Raw genomic sequence first — 7,824 nt, forward strand, 5'->3', positions numbered from 1 at the left:
AATCACTATCTACTATTTGTAGAAATTAAAAATGTAACTTATTCCTGTAATGGCAAAACTGAATTTTCAGCAACTTTACTCCAGTTACCGGTGTCAAATGATTCTTCAGTAATAATTCTGATATGCTGATTTGCTGCTCAAGAAACATTTATTATTGTTATTATCATCCATACTGAAATTGATGTTTTGTTGCTTAATATTTTTGTGGAAACCATAATCACTACACTACAGTGCACTGACAGAAAGAAGAAAGAAAGAAAGAAAGATGTTAATACAAAGACACTAAACTGATCAAAATACCTTTATAATGTTACAAAATATTTATTTTTCTCAAACAAATGTTGTTTTTTGGAAGTGATTTCTGAAGGATCTGAGGACTAGAGTAATGGCAGTTATTTACATTTTTATAATTTTTCACAATATTACTGTATTTTTTTTAAATTAATGTTGCCTTGCTGAGCATTCTTTCTAAATCATTATATATATATATATATATTCCAAAATTTTGACTGGTAGTGTATGGAAACAGGAAATTACATAGTTAGCCAGTCTGCAGGCTTGGAAAAGACCTAGTCTGCCTTGCCTATAATGTCACTTGGCCAGCTGAAAAAGGCAGTACACTTGTCATCTTGTGCTCGAGCATGTCATGTTCTTTCTTCAGCACCACGTCTCCATGCTGTTGCAGATGTCTTGTGAGACACACCATGGTCACGCTGGAGATTACATGGATGTCAGAGAGCATGTTTTTCATGGGAGGGATCACTGTCTCTTACTGTCGTTACTTCAAATTTCCTGATTCATGACCCCAGGACTGCACTGTTTATCCTGTGAGATGAATGTTAGTGCCAGAGGAAAGGAGAGGGTGGCTTTTGAAAGATATGAAGCAAAACTGCAGCTGTGCATTCGAAAGATATTTATGTGAACCCCTTGAAAAATCTGACTTTCACTGGACTTAATTTGTTTCCTTTGACAGGAAGTGCCATGATATTTCAGTTTGTCTCAAGGGTAGCGAGAGTAATAGAAGTGCTCGCTGGATGTCAGAGAATTGGCAGAATGATCACCCTGACTTGATGAGGTCTATAAAATTGCTCCACATCCTTTCTAACAACTTGCTGTGCAATAAAAAAAACAGCCTCTGAAAGAAAAATCAAGCAATAGGGAGCCTACGAGAGAGGCTGTCAGGGAGTCAAATTTGACAAGTGACACAGTCCTTTCTTTCTCTGAATAAAGAGTGTGCTTTCAATGAGACAGAAAAGCTGCCTTTGCTTGTAAAATTCACACAGATGATTTCAGATGAAATCAAACCTTGAACCTTGACCATGCAGCTCCTTTTTCTTTAAGAAAAATAAGAAAACATTAACAAACAGCCAGTGCTTTGACTGAAAAACATCTCTCAAAAAGCCACGATTGGCAGGCAATGCATCAGTCTCCATGGTGACAACTGACAGACATTGCAGCTGACAAGCTAGGCCCATTACTTGGCTTAATTTAATTGGAGACAATCATCTGCTAGGCCTGTGTTTTGCTTTGTGAAGACTCAGGCTTCCTCTGAAAAGGACTTTCTCATATTAAGGCAGGTCAGAACAGGATCACCACACTGATTATGTTGCAGTTCACCTGCCATTAAACTCCATTTGAATTCAACAACATTAAGAATGGCTAATTGACCCATTTGAATACTCAGATGGCACTCCTAACCAATCAGCACTCAGCTATTAACTGGCAGGGTTTCTGTAATTCAATTAAATACCATTACAGTTCCCCCTCTCTGCTAAATTACAATGCTGATCACACCCTTGAGAATGACAGCAGAAAGAAAGAAAGAAAGAAAGGAAGAAAGAAAGGAAGAAAAAAAAGAATTGAAATTAATGTTGAATGTTCTTGATCAGATTTCCAGTTGGCTAGAACCAAGCTGCCATTTATTTTATTGAACAGTAAAGCCCTACTGAGGTAGTTATGAGACACTGGATCATGTCATCATGTAACAGAATTAGGAAAATGGAAGTGCTTTCGATTTCCTGTCGCCATATACAGTGCATTTCTTTTGTTCCTTGCTATCCTTCTCAAGAGTGTGATCAGAAAATGTTGTTGTAATCTTTCTGTCTTTGCCCCTCTAGGTTCTTTAACAAAATGTACAAAGCCATTTCACAATGTGGAGAATAAATCAGTGGAGGACTACCATCTACCAGCCAGGAAGAAAGTCAAAGTCAATTTTCCTGCACTAGTAAAATAAATTTATGGAATACTCTGTATCTATCTTTACATTGTTATGCAAACATTCAGTAACAGATTTATTTAATGCATTCAATGAACACATAATTGTGCAGCTAGAATATTTACACTATGCTTTATGTGACAGACTTCTACTGACCAAGGGTTGGGGTTTCTTTTATTTCCAGTTCAGTCAAAAAAATAAGTTGAATACATACTGTAAGGCAGTTCAGACATAGGAATAAATGCAATGAATTAATTAGAGCTTGATATTTTGGATATATTATTAGGAATGTAAAGACTTTTAAAAACATGGTATTAAAATGGTATTTCTTGAATTTAGGTTTAGGGTTAGGGTGAATGGATGCCATTAGAGTGCAAACAACTGATAAAAACATATAATCCACAATGTAATCAAGTCCACCATTAACGCATTAAAAAATAAATTAAAAAAAATAAAATTAAATTAAACCATCCATTCTGGCCAAAAATCTTTTCCTATAAATCGCGAACTAAATTTGAACAATATTAAATTACATAAATAATAGGCTGAGCTTGCAGTCATGGCAAGAAAACATTTCTTTCTATAAGGAAATATCTTCTTTCTAAGGAAATATCCTTGAGCTGTATGCAGTATCATACAGTGCAATAAGTATAATTCAATTCATATAATGACTCTTATGTGCCGAATCTTTTGAATAAGTCTGAAACATAAAGCACAACCAGTGCAGATTCACAAACAAATGACTCTTATGAATCAATAATTTAAGTGTATCAAAAACAAATAGCGAAACCAATGTAGTTCACAAACAAATGATTTATCACTCCATTCAGAAAGGCTCACAATCTACAGGTCTTCATTTAATGAACCTGCTGAATCAGTCAGAGCATCAAGATCACTGTAATCACTGGTTACAGTGATGGAATATTTTTTATTAAAATATACCAAAAATTATGCTGATACAAAGCAAATCTTTCATTTATGTGATGTTTTATGATAGGATACATTAATGATGACATTTATTAAAATAATAAAATGAGACTAAATGAAAATGTAAATTAATTAAAACGGTTGCCTCCTATTTCCACATTGTACAAACACTTTGCAGTGCATGTAGTCATTTCTCAATGCAGCCTGTGTAAAGGTGTATTTTCTTCTTCGAGGGTGGTGTCTGATCCTGATTGATCTTGCTCATGTGATGCTGCAGGGAACATGGAATTGAAAACCGTCTTTGAACGTGTGCAGTGAACCAGGTCAGAGTACTCAGAGGGGACTTTAGGGCACACTCATAACGCTTACTAAAGTCTTTGGTTAAACGTAATGTGAGGAAGAGATTTTGTATTTATTTTTTATTTTTTTATTCCACATCAGCTAGTTGTATCATTATTTTATTTCTGATGTAATTACAAGCCTTGAGGGGAAATCACTTTATAAAGATTAATTTTCGTATCAAACAGCCCGGTTTACACATATTCTCCCTCTCGAACATTCTCACAAGTATGGATCTCAACCCTAAAAATGACCATTTATTTTCACATCTACTCTCCACCTATCATTCTTCACCTGTTCTTCTTTGCAGCAGCTCAGCGCTCTCTCAATCTCTGACTGAATGCTGCAGGTAAGGACATGTAAACACTACAGCTATAATCAGTGTAATGCGGAGATGTGACAAGTACAGTGTCGGTGCAGCTTTAATGGCTTTACTCCTAATTCCAATCAAACAATGACAGGGAGCCTGGAAAGCTCTGCTTGGAAGCTTTTAAGCAAGGACTTAGTCAGAGAGTAGACTACTAGTGAGAGGTGAAGAACAGAAATCTATTGCAGGTCAAACAGAGGTAACATGAAAATGGCAAAATTTGCTTTCTAAAGGTGCTATTCTTAGCTATACTGTTAGAAAGAGACAAAGAGAGAGCAGAGGATATATCTGCAGTGCCAATGATGCTTTCGTTAATGGCACTGGAAATATTTTCAGTTAATTATATATTCATTGGAATGTGGCTCAGAAGGGCTTAGACTAAAAGTCTCAAGGCTAATTTGTGAATAAAAAGAGATAATGGTTTGATTTATTCAAATTACATGAAAATTATTTCCCAATTGTGCCTTATTTGCTGGCTGGCTGGTTTCTTTTGAATTGCAGATATCCTCATTCTCTTTAAGAAAAGCGTCTGCCATCTCATTATATGAGGACATGAACACATGAACTTCATCTCCTGAGCAGCTCTAAGTGTCACTTCACCAGCTTTTCATTTGATAAAAATGAAATAAAAGTTTGGTTTAACTTGAAGAATTATAACAGAAATATATGAGTGTGGCACAGTAGAATGTACTGCTTAAAGCAATACTACTATTACTACAGTACTACTAAAAATTATAATAATACACTTTATTTAAACACACAGAAACTCAAAGGTCTTCCTTATAAGCTGCCAATAAAAGTTTAGACTAACTCATGACAGGAAATTATGACAGGAATATATTAATGTTGCACAGTGGAATATACTTCTTTATCACAATATCACAACACTTTTTTCCATATTCTATTGTCCATATTTTTATTTATTTTATTTATTTAATAATTTAATTACATTTTAAAAGGTGAACCAAAATGTTAGTAAATTTGTTTTTATATTTTGATAAATTCTGACAGTAAAAAAAGCCACTAAGCCATATAAATGTCCAGTCAAAGGAAAAATGATAAAATGTTTTGGTCATACCAACCAGCACCAATTATGGTCAATTAAAGGGAAGGGAAATCTTCTAATAAAAAGGTCAGGAGCAGAGGGCTGACGAAAAGCATGAGTGACAGATAGAGAATGACACAGACGGCTTGAGAAGGACATCACACACGTTGTGACAGCAGCATAAATGAAGCTTGATCGAAATGACCGGCAGCTTTGTGATATCAATGGCATCATTAACCCTGTGTTACCCTGCGGGTCAGCCAGCAGTAGTGTCCAGTCACAGAAGCTTGGTCTGTCACTGCTGATCAGGGCAGGCATTTAAAGACAAGCACATCGCTGCCACTGTGTTTACAACCACAATTACATGGCACTCACTCCCTACACATGTCTCTAATATGTGTGGGTGTGTTCCTATTGATTTATATGTGAGTGGATTCAACTTTTGGCTGTGATTGTGGGCTGCAAATTGTTTTCTTAGCATTATTATGGAAATTGCATTGTGAGCTGCAGCGCACTGTCTGTCAGCAATCAAGACGCTTAGCACTTGATAGACACATGCACATTCTGCTCATGGCAACCACACTTAGCAAAAAAGTGAGGAAGCAAAATCCAATGTCACTGTTTCTTGAGCTCAGTTTAGAAAGGACTCTATCTCATAGAAAAGCATCATCTTTATGACTATATGGCATATTTTAGGTAAAATCTGGTGCATACAAAGTGCCCTGTTAAAGGAGTAGTTCACTCAAAATGGACTCCAGTCCATCAATTAACATATTGTAAAGTGAAAAGCCGCCATCATTAATGTGTTATAACTATATATATATATATATATATATATATATATATATATATATATATATATATATATATATATATATAAAAATTCTGGACAGTCTATTAATCCATAATAACACCTCCTCCAGTGAAAAATCCATTCCCTGTTGTTGTCTCACATCAAAATCCACCGACATATTTGTTTGGATCTGTTTTCACTTATGAATGGTGCTTGAACTGTGCATATTTCTCTCCTGATTCAGAAGCGACAACTTTTTCACTGGAGAAAGCAATATTATGGATAGATGACTCATATTTCAACTGAAAACACAAGTTTGAAGTTAAATACCTCTTAATGATGGATTTGTTTATTGCAAATGTAGCTTTTCACTTTACAAGACGTTAATTGATGGACTGGAGTCATGTGGTTTACTTGTAGATAACTGTGATGTTTTTATCAACTGTTTGGACTCTCATTCTGATGGCACCCATTTACTGCAGAGGACATTTAGCATCAGTTTTCTGCATATTTTCATTAATGGATACTATTCCTTTAAGCCAAAAAATAAATAAATAAAAATAAATAAATGACAAAGAAACAAAAAACTAAATTCTAATTCATTATAGGTATGTTTGAAATTAAACCAATGGCACTGGTAAGTAATATGAAAAAAATATTTTGCACTGCTCTAAAGACAAAGGGATTTCAGAGTATACATAAGGAGATTTCTGTTGGACAGATTGAATGAGTGGAGGAGTCTCTCTGGGAGATTATTGACCTAGAAGCTCATGAGAGGTGGAGGAGGAAGAGGAGGAGGAGCTTAGAACCAAATGGCTTGGAGATAATTATGAACTGGCATGGGACGACAGGAAATACAAGGAGGATCCCATTTCCTCAGTAGTACTGCTGGACAGTCACAGGCTATGCAAACTAACAGCAGTGAGATTAATTATTGTGATATCTTGCATCATTTCTGCTGTCCTTTTCCCATCATAGACACCACTACTTACATAAATGCCCACTGAATGTATTTTCCAGTGATTGATCCTTAAATTACTATTCTATATTTGGCCCCCTCAAATACATGTGCATTCAAACACTGACTCTAATAATTTTTTGGAAACTACGTAAATATTGACAAAATAAAAATAAAAATTTGTCCTCGGTATTTCCTTAATATAAGCCTTGTCATATCAGTAGTTTAACATATGTCCCTGAATAGTACTAGAAGTGGGTGTGGATTAGTTGCACGCCAAGGGAACGGAACAGAACAATATGAATGAACTGCTGATGTGACACCTTAAAGTAATGCCCTGTAGATTTGTATCTCATTAAATTAAATTCAAAGCACTCACATACCTCCAGACCTGTGCCAGCTGAAAAACGTGCACGACGCTTTGGAAGAGCCACACGCAGGCTCTGCAGCAGCTCTCAGCGTTGCTCCGGGTTCCGGTGACCGCAGCGGAGCGGCCAGCGCCCCGCTGATCGCTGTCCTTGGTGCTGAAGTGGCTCTCCGCATTGGACGCCGCTACCATAGCAGCCGCAGCCGTGCCGCTCCCGTTCGAGTCCAAGTAATCGTACGCGAACCATCGGAAGCTAAGCACCTGCACCACAACAGAAGGAATGATGATAAAAACGAGTGTCAGAGCGAACCACCAGTAGTCCCGCCTGAGATAGTAGTCGGCAGCTAGCCACAGGTCTGAAGCCCCGTCCGAGAAAAAGACCAAGAGGGCGCAGAGGGTCCAGCAGCAGTCCAGGAGCGAATACTCCTTCCCGACGCGACGCCACTGGGGCGAGCGCTTCTCCGGCTCGGGAAGGCACGTCGGCTGAATATCATTCTGCAAAGAAACGGCTGTACCGTCTGATTTCGCAGCCATGTTTGTTGTAGAAAAGAGAGTAGATGGAAAAAAGAGAAAGGAGGGTGGGGGGTGGGTCGTGTGTCTGTGTGGGAGGGGAAAAAAGGGCTGGGACAGAAACGCTTTTCGTTATTCCTGCTTGAACATCTAGCTACTGATTTTCTAGCAACTGAATGCAATTTATCACGTCAGTCGCCGACAGCTTTGCGTGTAGGAATGCGTAGATTTTTTATTCAAAAGCCTATAATATGATATAGAATTAATAATACAGCGATAGTTGTATCATATAATGTCCAGCCT

At 37.1% G+C, this 7,824-nt stretch overlaps 1 pseudogene; it reads right to left on the bottom strand.

The window, feature by feature from the left end:
* Window positions 1–6,765: 6,765 nt before the first annotated feature.
* On the bottom strand, window positions 6,766–7,545 carry LOC113077234 (XK-related protein 7 pseudogene; annotated as a pseudogene).
* Window positions 7,546–7,824: the final 279 nt, after the last annotated feature.

The sequence above is a fragment of the Carassius auratus genome, unplaced genomic scaffold, assembly GCF_003368295.1.
Source record: "Carassius auratus strain Wakin unplaced genomic scaffold, ASM336829v1 scaf_tig00022011, whole genome shotgun sequence".
In the NCBI taxonomy this organism is placed as follows: domain Eukaryota; kingdom Metazoa; phylum Chordata; class Actinopteri; order Cypriniformes; family Cyprinidae; genus Carassius; species Carassius auratus.